At 38.2% G+C, this 9,602-nt stretch overlaps 1 protein-coding gene across 1 annotated transcript in view; it reads right to left on the bottom strand.

Annotated features, from left to right (window-relative positions):
• Window positions 1-3,846: 3,846 nt before the first annotated feature.
• LOC116850603 overlaps window positions 3,847-9,602 on the bottom strand; it is a 114,988-nt gene continuing 109,232 nt past the window's right edge. The window contains exon 6 of the mRNA XM_032829091.1: window positions 3,847-3,903. The gene's annotated coding sequence lies outside the window, so the exon portion shown is untranslated. The remainder of the gene's footprint in view (window positions 3,904-9,602) is intronic.

Raw genomic sequence — 9,602 nt, 5'->3', positions numbered from 1 at the left:
AATAATTTTATTACCTAGCACTTCTTTAATTTGTCGGTTGACCTCTTGTTTGTGTTTGGCTGGTAAGCGATTCGGTTTTATATTTACTGGCGCGGAGTCGGCGCGAGTAATAACTTGATGTTCGACGTATGTTGTGTGTATGTCAGATAGTTGCTTTCTAAAAAAAATAAATCGCAAAGTTCCTTGCATATTCCCAGTATCATCTTAGGCTCTTCTGGGTTTAAATATTGTATTCGTATTAATTGTTTTACTTTATCGATTCGCGTTAAGATTCCGTTTTTTCGCGTACCGTTTCTCTCTGAACGAACAGAGACTTTATCTTCCGTTATCTCTTCTAGTGTTATGTACGGTGCCGCTATGTCGACGGCCTCTTCTGTTGTATTTATTATCGTAATAGGACATGTGTAGCTTTTTGGTTTGGCTAAGAGGTTTCCTATGAACATATAATATTTCCTTACTAGATTTGAGGCTTTCACGGCCATTGATACAATGTCTAGATATAGCTTCCGGAATGGAGCCGTGTCTTGAATCAGCGATATGCCGACGTTTCGCAAACGTTGCAGTTTGCATCATCAGGGCTGAGAACTCTGATACTGAGCTCCCTTGGGTAAAGGTAGTCCTTATATGCCCCCCTCCCCCCCTTTGTGTAGATGGTGTTTAGGGAGTAGGGGACGAAGCTGGAATCCAGCCAATCAGCGTATTTTAATTGATCAGCTGGTCAATTAAAAAAAAACCGGGAGGGCAGTATGCCAAATAGAGTTTACTTGCATACCTTTGTCTCGGTTGAGGTTGTTGGGATGTTTCAAAATTTCTAGACCTTCACGATGTTTTCTGGCAAAATAACTCTGTGAGGGAGCCAATCTGGTGGCTTTTTCATATTGTACGGAGTGTCCAGTCTCCATCCAGTGTTCAGCTAGGGCTGATTGAGTAAAGTGACCATACTTGGTACATCGCTGGTGTTCCTTGATTCGCGTACTGATCTTCCTCCCGGTTTCTCCTATATAAACTTTACCACAAGAGCAAGGGATCTTATATACACCTGATGTTTCTAGACATGATTTCTGATCCTTCGGATTTGGGAGTAAATGGGAGAGCTTCCTATGAGGTTTGAAGATTACTTTGATATAATATTTCCTTGTTGCACTTTTTTGGCTATTACCATTCCTACTTTATTGGTATGCGTTGTAGCTAATATTAGGGTTTCGCTTCGCGCGAAACTTCGCTTCGGGTAGGTTGTATGGCAAGTTTAGTTCTTCGGAAATTTTTATTTTTCTATTTCCGTAATCGCACTTCGCATTGTGAGTTTATAAGAAGACTATTCCGATTATTCCTTCGTGGTCAATGGGAAGGTCGTCCTGGACTACGTAAATTTCGTGTTTCAAATTTTGATTCCCGAGAGTTATCGTGGCGTTGATTTTACCTAGCGTATGGAATTTATGTCCCGTTATTCCGGTCAACGCTACTTTTTCCTCAATCATCGGAACGTCATCCTGGAGAGTTCGTATTTTAACGAAACTGATAGTTGATCCCGTATCATGTAAGAAGGGAATTGTTTTTTGCTTTGCTTCGGTTATGATTAGTACTAGTAGATCTAGTCCAGTGCGGGAGTGGTTGTGTTTCCTAACTTGGTTTACACGAAAATTACATACCGTTTTAATGGTTTCCCTTTTGGGTCTTTCTCCGGGTTCGCTATCATTATCATTTGTTTCGGCTTTATGATTCTCTGATCGGCTATTATTTATTAATTTCGGAACGTTTCACGCTGCTCGTTGCTTCGCGTCGTCTGTTCGTGGTTCCTAAACTGGGTCCCGATTTTCCTTGTAGCAGCCAGCATTTCTCGCGAGTATGCCCATTTTTCTTACAGTGTGTACACGATTTGTCTGTCACGTTCACGCGAGGGGATAATGCTGGCCTAGGTAGTGCGATCGGTTTCCGTAACGGCTGCTACGGCATTCGCGTCCCTGGTGTCCCAATTTCCCGCATTTTTGACATTGTAATACAGGGGCATCTCGTGTAGGGTTTACCAAAGAGCTTCGATTATACCGGTTTGTCTTATGGATTTGTGCGAGGACTTCATGAGTTCCTTTGATCCTTTTCTCTTCTACTGCTCCTGCTATGGCTTCGGTTAAAGTCGCGAGTGCGCGAGACCGGACTATAGTTTGCAGCCTGTCATTTAGTCCTAATTGGTAATTAATAAGGGCTAGCGATTAAAAAAAAAATGGATGCCAAGTTTCTGTGAGGAGGAATAGAAATCTCTTTCTGTTCCAGCTTCAAATAAGTCCGTGATTAATTTCTCCACACGGTTTCCAAAAGTTCGCGCATCTTCTCCCGGCTTCTGACGCAAATTGTTAAAATTCGGTAGTAACCGAGTTACCGACTTTTTTTTCATGAAACATGTTTCTAACATGTCTTTTAAAACAGCAAAAGTAGGGATGGTTCGATTTTTAATCTCAGTTAAAGCGATGTCTTTTAGCTTAGTGCAGATTATCGCGGATTAACGCTGATTCGTCAGCGGGATAGATCGATGAGTTCGAATGCATATTCGCACGTTATTAAAAATTCTATGAGTTTATCGTCCTACGTGCTATTGAAATTAGGGATCTGATCTCACGCTTCTCTGATGCGTCGGACTCGTTCCTCGTTAATCGAAGGTAAAGTGGTTATCGAGACTGAGTTCTCATCTGAAGGATATCGTTCTGATTCGATGTTAATGTTCCTTACGTTTCGTGAGTCGTCTCGATGAACGTTAATTAATCGAGTCGCATTTGCGTATATGGTATCACGTAATTCTTCTACGCGCGCTAATAACTGCTCGTTAGCAGTGATATAGGGTTCAACCTCATGACGAATTCTGCTGGGTTCCGGTTAGATTTCATCTACATCGCTCAGCGGGCCCGCCCGCGGTGGAGGCCCGCGCGGGCGAGAGATCTCTTGATCTATGTTGTCTTCTGCTGCGTGTGGGATTTCGTCTCCTTGCCCGATGGTCAATTCGTCATTTGGATTAAATACGTTACTATCGAAGGACGTCAAAGAAAAGTCTGCTCTTTGCGAGGCGTGGCTAATAGTACTTTAAGGGTAATAATGCGCGGCGTCTTGTTCGGCGGTTTTCGTTGTTATCTGCAGGTTGCGCGTCCGGTAATATACTACAATCTATCTCGCCAAAAGAGAACTCGGCTTACAGAAGTTCGGCGGTTACACATGATGGGGATTCGCGTTCAGTTTTGTTCGAGTAGTTTAGCACACGTCGCACAAACTCTAATGTTTCGCGCGCGTCGTTTAAAGCGCTGGCGACTGTTTCATTGGGATTCAATTGGTGCTCGATGCTTAATCTCGCCGGTGCGCTATGTAGCCACGTTCGGTTCAATATCGGTCGGTCGGGAGTACCGCTCTCGCTTGACATTCACGTTCCTAAGTGTACGTTTGCATACGCTCAGTCGCTTGAGTTACAATTATTTCTTGACTTACAATAACGGCTCGTACGTAGTTTACCATGTTTGGTTATGTCAGCAAGTTGGTCGTCGCTGGGCTGATAGGCGTTGAGGCAGGTCGCGGTCGCCGCTGGAGTCGTAGACTCGGGTGTCGCTGATAATAAGTATCATTGGCTGTAGCTCCGACGGTCGTCTTGATTACGCTACAGCGTTGTCTTTCACCGATTACCGCTGTCTCCGTTCCACCTTGTGGTTCCAGTTTGTTTCCTTGGAGAGCTCGCAATAGCGAGCTTTTTCGGGTAAAATTGTCATCAAAATGTATTGACGGGGTAGTCTCTTCCTCTCGGTCGTGTAATGTATCGCCCATCCTTAAGATAGTCGATAATGATTGTCAATGGACGTCCAGTAGCTGGCTCCAACGGTCTTTCTTTCTCTTTCTCTTTTTCTTTATTCGTCACTTACACCTTTTACTAACCTGTAATGCAATTTTTTGTTCACAGGTAACACTCAGGACCCAGCGGACACCGATCTCACCGCTGTCACCAAATTTGTCGTGCCCTTCGTCGAGTGCAAGGGAAAGGATTTTGGAGTCGATGCTGCAGATGCAGCAGGATGTGTGGGTGATCAGATAGAGTGTAGTCGAGTTTCTTTTAGTACACTGACTTCATTATAACAAGTACTGACTTATTTATTAAATTTCCGAATTCTAATAGTAAAGCGCCGTATACGCGACAGGCACGAACGTCGTGGATGAGAGACCGGAAGAAGAATTCCCCGCGGCGTGGTCTCCTCCGATTTTTTTATAATAGTTGTTAAGCCTTATCGGAGAGGATGGCTTAGCAACAAGGAAGTTGCTGAATTTTGGGTTGCACCGGATGAGGAGGGGCAACGGTGGAGACGGGCATACATGGACAGCAGGTCTTAAAAGATAGCAACCTTTGACTTTGAGAGACTGACAGCTGTACCATTTGGTACAGTAACATTGTTTCTCTCTGTAGTCGCCGTGCGCTCGGGATCGCGCTAGAGATGTCGCTTCCGAATGGCATCTCTGAGCGTTATCTAGGAAGAGGAGAGTGTCGTGAGCGTGGAGCGTCAGGTAGCTCAGTGGTTTAGAGCGTCGTACGGCAAGCGAAAGACCCGGGTTCGAATCCCGGCCTAGCAGGACCGCGCTCTCGATATTTTTCTCTTTCTGGAACAAAAAAGATACGCAGATCTCGAACGCACGGCGTCCCGCCGCCACCTAGTATGCCCTTCTTCTATGACGTGCCAGCTCAAAGGCCGAGGCGTGGAATGGGCAAAGTGGTGCTTAGTGCAGCGCTTGCACATCCACTACTGAGTTGTAGCGCGGTCGAAACGGTTTTTCGTGAAGCGTTTCGGTAGCGCATAAAATAATATTTTGTCTTATGATTATAGATATTATGTTCTACGAATAATAATGTACTAAGCAAATTCGTATGTCTCAACAATCCATTTTTTTTTGTATGTATTGAGAACGTGTTTCGTAAAAAAATAACATATTTTTTTCGAATTTATTTAAAGAAATTTATCCATTGAAATATTTCAATCAAATAAATGTTTGATTATTTTGTTTAAGAGTGATAGAGAAGTTGAAAATTCCGAAAAGATCAATTTTGAGTTTTTTGAATTTTCGGACAGCCAGATTCTTTAAACTATTTTTCTATTTACTATTTACAAATTGAAAACTTCGAAAAATTAAGTTCAGGAAAATAAAAAACATGTACTTTTACTTGCTTTTGGGGACAGTCTGAATGCTGACGGCATATAGTTGCGCAATTGTGAAGGAATGAAACAATGAGGAGAATCTCATGAGTCTAAGTGCGTTTATTACTGACCAAAGTAACGAATACTGCACATTTAACAGTTTAATGTGCACTTAATTTCTTCGATATTATGTATTTTTGTCATCATTTTATTAATTTGTATCGAATTTCTTTTATTTTAGTTTATTCTATAGTGCAAAATTTCTACAATGTAGTTTGTTGCTATTTACAATTTCCTTGTTATTGTTAATTTAATCAACTTCAATTCCTACAAAACAGTAACTCTACGCGACTTATACCGAGATGATGATGAGTTAATCAATTTCAAACATTTATATTTTTTCAATTTCTAAATATTTTTATTGCTAATATATATTATAAATAGCTTATGAAAGGATCTCATATTAAATTAAATCCTATATCTGTACTTACGAATCAAAATTTACCGATTTCTTAAAAATTAAAATCTATCTATTGCCTTAATTACAAAAAAACGCGCGTGTGCCCTCTTTAATACAAAAGAAAACTTAGCGTTCTATATTTTGCATTACTGTACTTTGTATTCCTGCGTAATTTCGATTGTTTAGCGGTTACCTATTCTTATCCAAGCTACCGTCCTCAATTGCTTGATCTCAGTGATTGAATTGATGTGATGCCAATAAACTTCGACAATATCTTTATGAATTAAGTCTACAAAATATTCTTGCATTATATAAAAAATATTGTCCTATTTATTTGCAAATTTTAGAAGCAATGCAACAACAACTGATATGCAAACAGATATTAATATAATCTCAGTAAACAAAAAACATTAGATCAATATCTGAAAATGTTTATTTTATGTATAAAATTGAATGTATTTATATAATACTTAAAAAATATTTTAATAATACTATTGAATAATAGGATTTCTTTGAATACTGCAACAATGTTTTTTGGATATTAAAGGACCAAAATTATTCATACTGTTATTAACAATATTAAAAACTGCATATTGTAAAACTTTATATGCTAATGAATATTGTAAAAACATTCTACTAGGCTATCTGATAAGTCTTGGGTCCCAAGAAAAAAACATTTTTTTTCGAAAATTCTTTATTATTCAAAATAGTTTCCTTCCTGCTCAATACAATTCATCCAACGATTTTCAAGTTTTTTGATACCGTCAATATAATAGGTTTTATCAAATCCTTCAAATATGCATCCGTCTCCCATTCAACTTCTTTGCTTGACTCGAATCTTTTTCCAGCAAGCCTTCAAGTTCGAGAACAAAAAAAGTCACAGGGGGCTAAACCTGGCGAATATGGCGGATGTCGAAGCAACTCGTAGCCCAGTTCAACCAATTTTGCCGTTGCAATTCCACTTTTGTGAGCTGGTACGTTATGGAATAACACTTTCTTCTTCGCCATATGAGATCGTTTCGCTTTAATTTCGTTGTTTAATCGATCGAGTATTGCTGCGTAATCTCCGGTAATCGTTCGACCTTTTTTAAGATAATCAATGAAAAGAATTCCATGAGAATCCCAGAAAACAGTTGCCATCACTTTACCAGCTGTTTTGCTCGCTTTTGGTCGCTTTGGTGCACTTTCACCGTGTTCTACTCACTGTTTCGATTGTTGTGTTGGTTCTGGAGTATAGTGATGGATCCAGGTCTCATCAACGGTGACATATCTGCGCAGAAATTCGCTCGGATTACGTTGAAACAGCTTCAAACAAACCTCGAAATCATTAGTTTGTTGTTGTTTTTGGTCGATGGTTAACGAGCGCGCCACCCACTTTGCAATCAGCTTTTTCATATCCAAATATTTGTGTATGATGTTGTAAACACGTTCAGTTGCTAGCTTACGAACTTTGCGATCGTTTCGTATTGTTTTGTGTAATTTTTTTTATGGTTTCCGGCGTAGTAACCTCTTTTGGCCTTCCACTGCGTGCAGCGTCTTCAGTACTCGTGCGTTTGTGTTTGAATTCATTATACCAATAAATTACGACTGATCTCGCTGGTGCAGATTCCTTATAATGTTTATCAAGCCATTCCTTTGCTTCTGTTGTATTTTTTCCCATCAAAAAGCAATGTTTCATCAACACGCGGAATTCACTTTTTTCTATTGTTAGAGAAAAATCAAAAATAGACTTGTTCAAATGGCCAGGGGCATTGCGACGTCACAAATGTCCGTCATAGCGCCACAGAACCATTCCGCCTCATCCTCCACGTCGTGCTCGGCCGGGATTTCCGACCAGGCTGCGACGGTGGAGGCAGCCATCAGCGCGTTTTGGTCCAGACGCTTAAGCGCTTAGCAGAGTGGTGATGCCTCTCTCTTCGGGCGGCTATGGCGGGCTCTTTCTTCCAGAGAGGCAGAGACGTCGAACCTCACGTATCTATGGTCCGACAATGTCTCCACCGCCCGTTCAACTCGCCAGTCCCTCACCCTACGCGCGACATCCGGGGATGTGAATGAAATGTCCACAATCGACCCCGTGATCTGCCGCACGCAGGTGTACTCCGACCCCTCGTTTAGTATCGAGAGGTCGAGCTCAGCCACTCATTCACCCATAGCCTCGCCTCGCGGCTCCATTAAATTTATTCAAATGGCTGTAAAACACATAATAATTGACAGATCTGTCTGCAAATTTACAGTTAAGATTCTAAAGGTTGGTACTCTTGAAAAAACATAAAGTCAATATTTTCGTGGCGACATCTTTTGCCCAGACCAAAGAATTATCAAACAGCTTAGTATTATTGATTTTTTATTTACTGGAATATATAGCGAACCTGTAATTTTTTGCTTACTAAAATATATAACAAATTTGCGCTGCTAATTGCTTTTACATTTTTAATGAAACATTGTAATAATTAAATTAAATTAAAATAATTAAGATAATTAAAAATTATAATAATTAAAAATAAATTATGAATAGTATAAAGTAATTTATGCTAATCATAACCCATACAGAACATAATATCTACTAGATATCTGTGAAAAATCCTCCATGGATAATAGGGATATCCACGCATATCTAATAAATATCCATTAGATATACAAATCATATTCAAATCCGCAAAACGAGATCTAATAAATATCCATAGGATATCAAAGTTAATATCCAGTAGACATCCACAGTATATATAATGAATATTTACAAAGATATTTAATGAATATCTATTAGATATCCATATTTATTATCTTATAAAAATGTAAAAATTTTTCTCTCTTGATGAATTTTTCTTAAATTTTCCACTTTATTATTTCACTCGTTACTTAATACAATTTAAATTGTATTACGAAAAATTTGTTTACCTGCTGGGATTCAAACCTGAAACCTTTACTTCTTGAATCGTTCATCTTACCTACTGCGCCAACTTTGACCAAGCGACGCTTATATTGCATACATATAGTATATCCAAGTACGAAAACAAACGATTTATTTAAAAGAAGAGAAAGATCCTTTTAAATGTAAATATTATGTTTAAAAAGTATGTAAAAAGTATATTTAAAAAATATTAACTTGTTTTAAAAGTAATTAAAATATAAATAAATTATTTTATAAATTTAAATAAATTGTTTTCTGATAATAAAAGAAACTTTAATTTGAAACACATAAAAGATACTTTTAATGTTAGAAAAATAATTTATTTAGATTTATAAAATGATTTACCTGTATTCATTTACTTTTAAAACAAGCAACTATTTACTTAAACACAGTTTTTACATTTAAAACACTAATTTTCTTTTTGTGAGTGTGTAAGGAAATCATTTGTTTATTCTTATATATAGATATTTTAAATCAAAGAAATCATTTCTTCCAGTGGCATTGCCAGAAAAAAGTTTTGGGGAGGGCGCAGCCCTCTCAGCCCCTGCCTGCGCTATTGATTTCTTCTTATCTAGAAATTTATAATTTTACAGCTTATTTTACAAATTTAAAAAATATTACTTTATATTTATCACATGTTTTCTAAAATCTAACAAATATTTTTTTAAGTTAAGAAATTATATTTAACAAAATATAATGTCGGCAAAGCTCCAATAGCTATTGGGTGGATATGAATGGATAACGTGTGGATATCTAGAGAATATTCTCAATAGCTATTAAGTGGATATGGATGTATGGACAACATTTGGATATCTAGTGATTATTCTCAGTAGCTGTTGAGTGGATATGAATATATGGATAACGTTTGGATATTTAATGGATATCTCTAATAGCTATAGAATGAATATGGATATATGGGTAACGTGTGGATATCTAGTGGATATCCGCAGTAGCTATTGAATGGATATTGATATATGGATAACGTATAGATATCAAATGTATATCTCCAGTATTGAATGGATATGGATATCTTATATATCTATTAAATGTCTACTAGATATTCATTGTATTAGGACCTTAACTT

This window comes from Odontomachus brunneus, unplaced genomic scaffold, assembly GCF_010583005.1.
Source record: "Odontomachus brunneus isolate Ranch 3 - 2012 unplaced genomic scaffold, Obru_v1 Obru_scaffold_150, whole genome shotgun sequence".
NCBI classification, from domain to species: Eukaryota; Metazoa; Arthropoda; class Insecta; order Hymenoptera; family Formicidae; genus Odontomachus; species Odontomachus brunneus.
Note: the sequence above shows the minus strand (reverse complement) of the source record. Positions and strands in the feature narration are given on the sequence as shown.